Raw genomic sequence first — 11,140 nt, 5'->3', positions numbered from 1 at the left:
GCCATGGAATCCAAATGACTCCCATTCTATAGAGAAGGAAACAGTTGCAGAGAGATTATGATTTTCCAGAGTCATATACCTAGGAAATCCCAATTCTGTTTGTTTGAACCCAATTCTGACTGTGTCCACCGAGTGCTGTCATTCTATGTTGCTGCTTCTCTTGATGACAGCTAAGGTTCCCTCCAACTTTCAGATTCTGGGAGTCTCTGATCAAGTGTCCCAGGGCTTCCTGAGAAAATACTATGGTTGCTTCTTCATTTCCCTAAAGAATAGAGAGAGCACAGGTCCTAGGGTCCTTTAGCATCCAGAATTGTGGGAGGAAAGGAGGAAGAGCTTTTCAAAAAAAGAATTACTTTACATCCGAGTTCAAATCAGCCTCAGATACTTACTAGTTGTTGTGACCCTGGGCAAGTAAATCATGCTTTTTGTCTCAATTTCCTCATCTGAAAAAATGAGCTGTAAAAATTAGCACTCTACTGTTGACAAAGGCTTTCATGTCTTTTATCCCATTTTTTAAAAAAAAGGTGTTTTGACCTTACTTTCTGACCTAGTAACAACTCTAAGACAGATTGGGGAGAAACTTATTCACCATTCCACCCAATATGGGAAAATTATCTTCTCTGGAAGCCTTGGGGGGGGGGGTGCTCTTACTTTCTATCTTGGAATCAATACTAAGTATTAGTTCCAAGGCAGAAGAGTGGTAAGGGCGAGGCAATGGTTAAGTGATTCGTCTAGGGACACATGGCTAGGAAATGTTTGAGGCCAGATTTTAAGCCAGGTCCTTGGGACTCCAAACCTGGTGCTCTATCCACTGTGCTACCTAGCTGGTCCCTCTTTTATCTCATTTGATCCCCACAATCCCACTTCAGAGGTACAAGTATTTTTATTTCCATTTTATAGAAAAGAAAACTGAGGCTTAAAGAAGTTATTTGTCCAAAGACAAGTTGAGCTCAGGACTCAAAACCTAGTCATCAAATCCAGTGTGCTTCCACCTATACCACATCACTTAAAATCAGAAGAAGAGAAACCACTGAGACATAAATGAACAATCTCAATCCAGAGAACTTTTAGGCTTCAAGTCCTGATAAACTGGCTGTGTGATCCTACTAAAGTCATTTAATTTCTTTGTGCCTCAGCTCTAGCACTCTATGACTATGTTGTTGTTTAGTCATTTCAGTTGTGTCTGACTCTTCATGACCTCATTTAAAGTTTTTTTTGGCAAAGATACTGGAGTGGTTTGCCATTTCCTTCTCCAGTTCATTTTTACAGATGGGGAAATTGAAGCAAACAAGGTAAAGTGACTTGTCCAGGGTCATACAGTAAGTTGTCTGAGGCCAAATTTGAACTCAGGTCTTTCTCCAAGCCTAGTGCTCTATCCACTGCATCTCCTAGATGCCTTTAAGGGACAGAATAATTGGAAATCTGCTCTGGTAGATGGAATTTACTCATTGAGAGCATCCTTTCCTGATGAAATCATGTCTGGCTGGACCAAAGGAATTCAATGGTTAGGCTACCTGGGGTGTAGTTCCAGTTACATGAGGGTGAACAAGTTATTTTACCACTCTAAGGCTTGGTCTTCTCATCTGTAAAATGATATGGCTAGATCATGAAGTTCTAGAGCAAGGGTCCTTCACTTGGGGTCCATGGACAGATTTTAGGGGGTTCAGGAATTTGGATGGGAAAAATTACATATTTATTTCAATATAATTCCTTTCCTTGTAATTCTATATTATTTTATTATATGCATTTAAAAACATTATTCTGAGGGGGCAGCTAGGTGGCCCAGTGATTTGAGAGCCAGACCTCGAGCCTGGAGTTCCTGGATTCAAATTTGGTCTCAGGCACTCACTAGCTGTGTGACCCTGGGCAAGAAATGGGAAATCCAGGTTTCAAATCTGGCCTCAGACACTTCCTAGCTGGGTAACCCTGGGTAAACACTTAACCCCCATTGCCTGGTCCTTATTGTTCTTCTGCTTTAGAACCAGTACACAGTTTTGATTCTAAGATGGAAGGTAAGGGTTTAAAAAAACAAACATTATTCTGAGAAGGATCCCATGGGCTGTATCAGATTGCCAAAAGGGTCTGTGATATTTAAAAAGTTTTAAAAACTCCTGGTCTAGAGACTGAAGAACCTGTCCCAGACTTCAAGAAAATGGATCCGATTCTGATAGTTAGCTATTTAATTCCCACTTGGTTTTGGCAAAGTCTTTTCTAGGCTTCATTTATTCTTCTCTGCAAAATGAGGTCATTGGCCAAAATTGGATATTCTCTCCATCTGCATTTGCCCCAGTGCCTAGCACTGTGCTCCACACATGGTCATTGATACTGAGTGGTGCTCAGGGTCAGGAAGGAAACCTGGGCACACCTGGGATGAGACCCTAAGAATCTTGACCTTCGGACTCTTTTAATCTTAGGTGGCAAAGCTTGAGCAGACGCCTTCTTAAGCAACAATGCCAGGAAATGACTAAGGGTCCCTGACTCTTGAGACATTGGCCAGAGCAAAACCTGCATTTCTAAAATGTCCTGTCCTTTTGCAAGTAACCTCACCCATACTGGCTTTCTCCAGGAGGCCTTATGATCTGGTCAGGGAAGAGGAGTGAGAATTTTCCCATTATAATCTCTTCCCTCTGGAAGACATAGGAGATGTCTTTTTTATTTTTCTTTTAAACCCTTACCTTCTGTCCTAGAATGAATACTGTATATTGTTTCCAAGGCATAAGAGCCATAAGGGCTAGGCAATGGGGGTTAAGTGACCCAGGGTCACCCAGTTAGGAAGTGTCTGAGGACAGATATGATCCCAGAACCTCCTGTTTCTAGGCTTGGCTCTCAATCCACTGAGCCACCTACTGCCCCCCTAGATATATTTTCAATATTCCTCAAGGGTTATCATGAAGGCAGTTGTCTATTCCACCCAAGTCCAGGACCAGACACAATCATACCCTATTAAAAATTATATATTTACTTATTAAAAAGAAACCACATCTTATCTTCGGTCTTAGAATCAATATTGGTTCCAAGGCAGAGTGGTAATGGCTAGGCAATGGGGTTTCAGTGACTTGCCCAGGGTCACACAGCTGGGAAGTGTCTGAGGCCAGATTTGAACCCAGGATTTCCCATCTCTAGGTCTAGATCAATCTACTGAGCTACCCAGCTGCCTCTTTTCATTTATGTATCAACATGAATTTTTATTTAACGATTTTTATTTAACATTTGTTCTTTCAATCAGGCATTAGGCTCCTTGGGAGCATGAACACAGGAGGCTCATAGAGAATAAGAATCATACTTGGGGGGCAGAGGAGCTAGTTTTGAGTTTTGGCTCTACCACTACCTGGATGATGACCTTGGGCAGGTAAATCATTTGTCATCTCTGGGCCCCCAGAGGAAATCATGAAGTTGTGCTGGTTGGCTCATTACAGATGTATACTGTCTAATCTTAACTGATGGGAAGCATAGCATAGAGGATTAAGTTGTGGTGTGTGGTTGTGATGACACACTCTTGTGCCACTGGAAATGACAAACAGGATGATGACAAAAAAAACCTGGAAAGACTTCTATGAAGTGATGCAAAGTGAAGTGAGCAGAACCAGGAGAATGTTGTACACAGAAACAGCAATAAAGTATGGTGATCAGCTGTGCATGACTTAACTATTATCAACAAGGCAAGGATGCAGGACACCTCCCAGGGGCTTGTGATGGAAAAGACTATCCACCACCACAGAAGGACTGATAGAGTACTGAATGCAGATGCTTCACTTTAATTCCTCCCTGAATTTTTCTCTAGTCTAAGAGACATGGGTCTGTTTTCACAGCACAACAAATAGGGAAATATGTGTTATGTGATAATATATGTATGACCTATATCATAACACCTACCTTCTTGGGGAGGGGTCAGTGGTGGAAGGGGGGAGAAGGGAGGAAAAAAGGGGAGTAAAGAAAAAAGGATGAGACATTGATTTTTGCACATAATTGATGTGAGAATTTGTTTCTCTTGGATAAGCATATTTGTTACAATTTATTACATATGTATAATAAATCACATGTATTATAACCATGTTACATATCGTATATATAATATACATTATACACACATACACATATATGCACATACAATATGTTTACATATACATAATATATAACATATACATTATATCATTTTTATGTATAACATAATATACATATACATGGTATATTATGTTTATATGCATATGTAATATAACACATTTGTTTATATAATACACAATACACACATAATACACACATCTTGTTTATATATAATATACATGTTATATTGTGTTTTTGTATATAACATACATGATATATTGTGCTTATGTATATATACATATAATACACACATTGTATTTATATAACATGCATGTATTGTATCCGTGTATATACATATACTATACATGTTATATTGTGTTTATATATACATAGAATATACAGTTTGTGTTGTGTTTATATATACATAATATACAAATTATATTGCATTTGTGTATATAAAATATAATGTACATGTTATATTGTCTTTATGCATATATAATATACAGATTGTATTTGTATATACATATAATATGTTATATTGTGTTTCTGTATAGATACTGAAGAGATGAGTTACAAGGATTTGTCAGGCCATGAGACACAGAATCTCAGAGAACCTTCAGAGCTGGCAGGGGAAAGGTTCCAAACTGTTGAGGAGACTGTTGGACTTCACTTGGGGGTTTGCAGCTAACAAAGAAGCTGGTAGTTGCTGATCTGTGCTCTTCTGGACAACTCTGGATCATCCTTCAAGCAGCCCTCTGGACAAGAATGGATAGGTGTGTCCCAATTACCCTTGGGTGGACCAAGGGAAAGATTGGGAGCTCCAGTCATTCTCTAGACCATCTAGGACTCCTCATCTGGACTCCAGCCTCTACTTGGCAAAAGACTCTATATGTAAGATCTCTGCACTTTCTGTTGGACTGGCCCTTAGGAGTTTAGGATAAGATAAGATAGGATTATTAGTTAGGAGGTTTAAACTAAGGGATTAAGTTGTAAGACCTCCTTCTCTCCCTCCCTCCTTTCCCAAATCTCTCCTCTCTGTTGAATAAAAGCAAAATATTTATATGTTAATCCCTATGTGTGAAAATTGTTCCTGGAGAGATAACTTAAGAATCATTGGTCTACCAGAAGCCCAAGACAAAAGAAAAAGCCTGGACATCATCATACAGGAAATTATCCAAGAAAATTGTCTTGACATTCTAGAACAAGAGGGAAAAGTGGAGATTGAAAGAATCCACAGATCACCTCCTATACTTAATCTCCAACTGACAACACCCAGGAATGTTATAGCCAAATTATAATATATAATGAAATTATAGCCAAATTCAAGAACCACACCAAGGAAAAAATATTACAAGCTGCTAAGAAGAAGTCATTCAGATACCATGAAACTACAGTGAGGATAACACAGGATCTGGCTGCATCTACACTGTGTAAAGGGTGAAATTATGGCTGAGACTGAATATATAATTAATTTAGGTCACCAAGGATTTTACTTATAAAATCCTAATGAAAAACCCAAATAGTAAAATACCCAAGTCAGCTGCCAAATTTTATAGTGATTTAATTGATATAGTAGAGAAAATTAAGAAGGGAGAAGGAAAGGGAGAAGGATTTCTCCCTCCCCCCATCTGGCTGGTACCGGGCGGGAAGATTAGAAGATCTAGAAAGTAAGGGTCTGGAGTGTGAAGGAGGAAGGAATCAACCTGAACTCCAAAAGGGGCTCAGCTGAGATGCCTGAACCTGAATCAGGTCAAGGACAAAACTCACCACCAACAGCCAGACATAACTGCCACCAATCCTAAGATTTTGGAACAACTAGCACGCTGCCAGCCAGAGTCACCTCTCCAGGGAAAGAGAAAGAGGCAGGAAGTGACATGCCTTATATGGATGTTTTTACATCACTTTTCTGCGTCTCATCTGTACCAATGAAGATTTAACTTGACTTAGGACAGCCCAGAGGTCTGTCCTTTTTTTGCACATGTCTGTTGAAGGACATCTCCTCAGATAATTAAATCTTGAGTTTGATGCAGACCTTCAAAATTTTGTTAAACTGAGTAGGGTGGAGAATGTAGAGTTTCCAAGACCTGATTCTGTTATTCCAAGTATCTCCATTGTTATTGATCAGGAAATAGTTAAATCAGATCTTCTAAAGAATAGTCTGATTAGGGTGGAATAATTTTAAAATTCACAACGGAAGAACCAAAAGGCACGGAATATGATATTCTGGAAAGCAAGGGAACTAGGTCTATAACCAAGAATCAACTACCAAGCAAGACTAACTATATTCTTACAGGGGAAAGTATGGTCATTTAATAAAATATTACCCTTTCCCTCTTCTCCTTCTTCTTAATTTCTTCCTGATAGTGTAAATAAACCACCACAAATCCCATATTGACTTTAGTATTTCATTGGGATTGAATTTAAATCCCTGGTGAACACTGATATAATATATTCAATCTCAACCCCTAAATTTTACTGATAACACAAGTCACTTAACCTCCATTGCCTAGCCCTTACTGCTCTTCTGCCTTGGAACCAATACACAGTATTGATTCTAAGATGGAAGGTTAGGGTTAAAAAGAAAAAGTGTATTCCTAGCCATCTCCATCACTTCTTTATTTCTGTTAATGGCATCCCCCATCCCCACAGGCTTCTAACTTGGTACTATCTTTGTCTCTTTCTTTTCTTTATCCCAACCATTCAATTGGTTTCTGAGTCCTATAGATCTGCTTTTGTAATATTTATTGCTTCAGATTTCTCCCCTTCTCTGTGATGACTATTTCAGGCCATCACTCAATAATCTTTTTGCCTAAACTATATAATAAAAAATCCTTTGAATTAGTATTCCTTCCACTTGTCTATACCCCTGGCAAATCCTTCTTTAATAAAAGTTTTATTTTATTTTTTATTTACATGTAGAAACAATTTTTAATAATTGTTTTCAGACATTTTGCAGTCCTGATTTTCTCCTTTCCTCCCTTTCTCCTCCCTCCCTGAGATAGTAAATAATCTGAAATAGGTTATAGCACTGCTTTCATGTGATTCCCGTTTCCATATTCCTCGTGCCATGAAAGAAGATACATCACACACACAAGAAAAAACTTATGAAGGAAATAATGTGGAGAATGGCATGCTTTTTCTTCCTTTATAAAGATATCTTATTTTCCCAGTTACACATAATAACAATTTTCCACATAAATTTTCTGAAGTTCGAAGATCCAAATTGTTTGTCTCCCTCTCTCCCCTTCCTCTCCCTTCCCAGAGCTGATAAGCAATTTGATCTGGGTTGTACGTGGTGTATTATTGTGCAAAACCTATTTCTTATTGTTCATTTTTGTAAGAGAATAATCATAGTAAGCCCAGGAATGGGGTCACTGGATCAAAGGGTTGGAAGAGTCTAGTGGCTTTCTCACATGATTTCAAATTGTTTTACAGGATAAACTTCATTTGACAGGTGAGAAAAGTGAGGTCCAGAGGGCCTGCCCAAGGTGACATGATTTGCCCAAGGTCACACATAGCACAACATATGGTATATGGTCGTAGCATAGCTGGAACTAATACCTAGTGATGCTTCCTGAGTCTTCTGTGCTGTCTTCTCTAGCCTGCATCTATGGTTTTTAGAGCATATTCACAATTTAGTATTTTTAATAATCTAGTTGGCAACTAGGTGGCACAATGGATAGAGGAGGAAGCCTGTAGTCAGGAAGACCTGAATTCAAATAAGACCTAAGCCCTTACTAGCTGTGACCCTGGGCAAGTCATTTAACCTTGTCTGGTTTAATTTCCTCATCTGTCAAATGAGCTGGAGAAGGAAATGGCAAACTTCTCTAGTATCTCTGCCAAGAAAACTCCAAATTGGGTCAAGAGGGGTCAGAGGTGATTGAAAAACAACTGATCACATCAATAAACTAGTTAGGGCTCATGCAAGCTCATTTTGCATTTGAGTATTCTGTCTTTTGTCTTGGTCTTCCTAACTCAAGTCTTTTCCTGTTCTAATCCATTAATACAGCTACAAATACAAATACAAAGTGATTTTTCCTTCAGGTCTACTGACTGGGGGCAACTAGGTGGTTCAGTGGATTGAGAGCCAGGCTTAAAGACAGGTTCTGGATTCAAATGTGGTCTCAGATACTTCCTAGCTGTGTGACCCTGGGCAAGTCACTTAATCCCGATTGCCTAGCCCTTACAGCTCTTGTCAGTCAACACACAGTATTGATTCTAAGATGTAAGGTAAGGGTTTAAAAAAGAATAGAATTGTATTATTACTCTTCATCTCTAGTGGCTCTAGAAATTCTTTTTGCTTCTAGAATTTTTTTTAAAGTAGCCAGATCCTGGTTATCTGCCTCCCTAGAGAATTCAGGGAATTTTTTTCCTTGGGTGAAATCAAGAGTTCTCCCTTCTTTACTCCCTCCTTTACTTTGTATATAGCCTAAAATAGACTTCTCCGCTTAGATAAATGGATTTACTCTTTTATTCATTATTCATAATGGTGTAATAAACAGTTGGTGGAAAGGCAGTGAAGCCTTTTGATCTAGCCTTGGGGGCATTTCTTCCTCTTTAAGGGAGTAGCTTTAACCTGCTTGCTAAGAACAAAATAATTTCCTCTAGACCAAGGACATTCAGTGGGGCAGATAGAGATACTTCTAGTACAGTACCTTCTCTCTTAGGCGAACAAGGCAGCCAGCTTTGGGCCTCAGTCTCCTCCCTTCCAGGCAGGAATCAAAGTGTGTCTTGGAGAAGAATGGAGGAAGTTTCAGAAATATTGATTCCTCTCTTCCTGGGAGCTGCATTTAAACCATCCATTCTTAAACTCTGTGGTCTCAGGACCCCTTTACATTCTTAAAAATTATTGAGGACCCCAAAGTGCTTTGGTTTAAGTGGGTTATATCTATCCATATTTGCCATGTTTGAAACCGCTAAAATTTTTTTAACGTTTACCTTCTATCTTAGAAGCAATATGTAGAATTAATAATACTTTGTATTGATTCCAAAGCAGAAGAGTGGTAAGCCTAGGCAATGGGGGTTAAGTTAAGTGGCCCAGGGTTACAGAGCTAGGAAGTGGCTGAGGTCAAATTTGAACCCAGAACCTCCTATCTCTTGGCCAAACTGATAAATATTTTAAATATTTATTCATTCATTTAAAAACATGTCCATTTCATATGAACACAAATAACATTTTCTTGAAAATAACTATATTTCCAAACAAAAAGATTTCTTGAGAGGAGTGGCATTGATTTACATACTTTTGCAAGTCTAATGATTGACTAGAAGATAGCTGGATTCTCATATCTGTTTTTGCCTTCAGTCTCTTCTGAAGTGTCCTTTTCACTGAAGCATATAAAAAAAAAAACAGACCTCATATACATTTGTAAAGGGCGTAGTATCTTAATATATAAATAACATCTTTGCTTTATTAGGAAAATAGTTTTAAACTTCAGGAGGTACCGAAAGGGTCCCCATGAGTCTGGGGACCACACCTGGAAAACTGCTGATTTGGACAAACCCAGGTAGACGTGCCTATAACCTATGCGAGCAACACTCACACGCACATTATATAGTAACTCCTTTTGGGGCAGTTTTAATGTTCTCCACAATTTGACCTGGACGTACCTTTCTACACTCTTTCCATCTTACCCTTTTTCCTATATTCTATCATCTATCCAAATTTGTGCATTACACATGGAATTTCCCCTCCCTTCTTCATACTGGTCATCCTTTATGCCAGGAATTGCACTTCCTTATCATTTCCACTGGGTAGAATCCCTCACTTCCTTCAAGATATCTCAAGCTGTCTACACAGTCTTTCATGATGCTTCCCCCTCTAAACTTCCTTGTATTTCTTTCTGTTCAGACATAATGTAATGTAATGGGGTAGACTGGTCTATGGGGTTGAGGGGGCCTGTCCTTGAAGCATTAGCAGATATTCTCTATCTAGTTCTTGTACAAATCACCAAATGGGAATTTGGGGGGCTTGTTTCCAGCCATGCACGACTGAAACACTCATGGGGCAAAAAGCCTTCCAATGGACTGCAGAGCCTGAAGAATTGACTGCAGTTATTCACTGGGAACTATATCTATAATATGCATATATATATATATATATATATATATATATATATATATATATATATATATATATATATATATATATATATATATATATATAAAATGTCAACTGCCCTTTCATCATTTTCTTTATTTTGCAGCTATAAGTTAGGAAGAACAACTCTGAGCTAGTCTTGAGAATCCAGTGGGAGAGAGCTCTTAGCTTTGTCCCCCACCCAGCTGTGGTGATTGTAAGTATATGGTCATCTTGATCTCTTTGAGCTTATTCTTTCCTGATCTTGGGCAAATAAGATTAAAGTACCCAGGAGACCTTGTAATTTGGGGAGATTCCTAGGTCCCATCAGAGGTCCCACCAGCATCCAGAGCTGAATGGCAGCAGTAGCTGCACCCATCAAAGCAGTAGTTATAGATAGGAACAAAGATCTGTCCAAAAGAGATGCTGAGAACTTTAAGGAGACAGCCCAGCAGGGAATTTTTGCTTATGTTCCTATAATTGAGCATCTAGACTAGTCCACTCACATTTTATCCATGTACATCTTGTTTGCTATATTTGACCACAAGCTTCTTGAAGGCAGACAATGTTTCATTTTCATCTTAGCATCCTCAATCGCCTATTATGCCTGGCACATAATAAATGTTTGTTAATTGTTATTTGTATTTTCATGCAAGTAGGTAAAAGGAAATTACCTGAAGAGCAGCCTTGATAACACTCTCTTCTTTCATTTTTATATATAAATTACTCATGTTAGCAAGAGAGCCAAGTCCTTAACACTATATTTGAGCTTTTGCCCTTTTAGTCACTGTTAGCTGATCAAGCCCTTGTCCACCTTTTGCTTTCTGTTTCTCACTGATTGTTCAAGATCATTCTTGACTCTTTAACTAGATTTTACTGTTCTTGAATGAAGGGACTGAATTTTCTTTTTTTTCCCCCCTAAGTTCTCTATAGTGCTAAGTATACAATATATCCCTTTTTTTACTGTCTTGCCTTTTTTTGTTGAAAGTGAGCAATTTTATTGCTACCTTTTAATTTAAA

This window comes from Monodelphis domestica, chromosome 2 (genome assembly GCF_027887165.1).
Source record: "Monodelphis domestica isolate mMonDom1 chromosome 2, mMonDom1.pri, whole genome shotgun sequence".
Classification (NCBI taxonomy): domain Eukaryota; kingdom Metazoa; phylum Chordata; class Mammalia; order Didelphimorphia; family Didelphidae; genus Monodelphis; species Monodelphis domestica.
The sequence above is the reverse complement of the archived record's forward strand: the minus strand, read 5'-3'. Positions refer to the sequence as shown.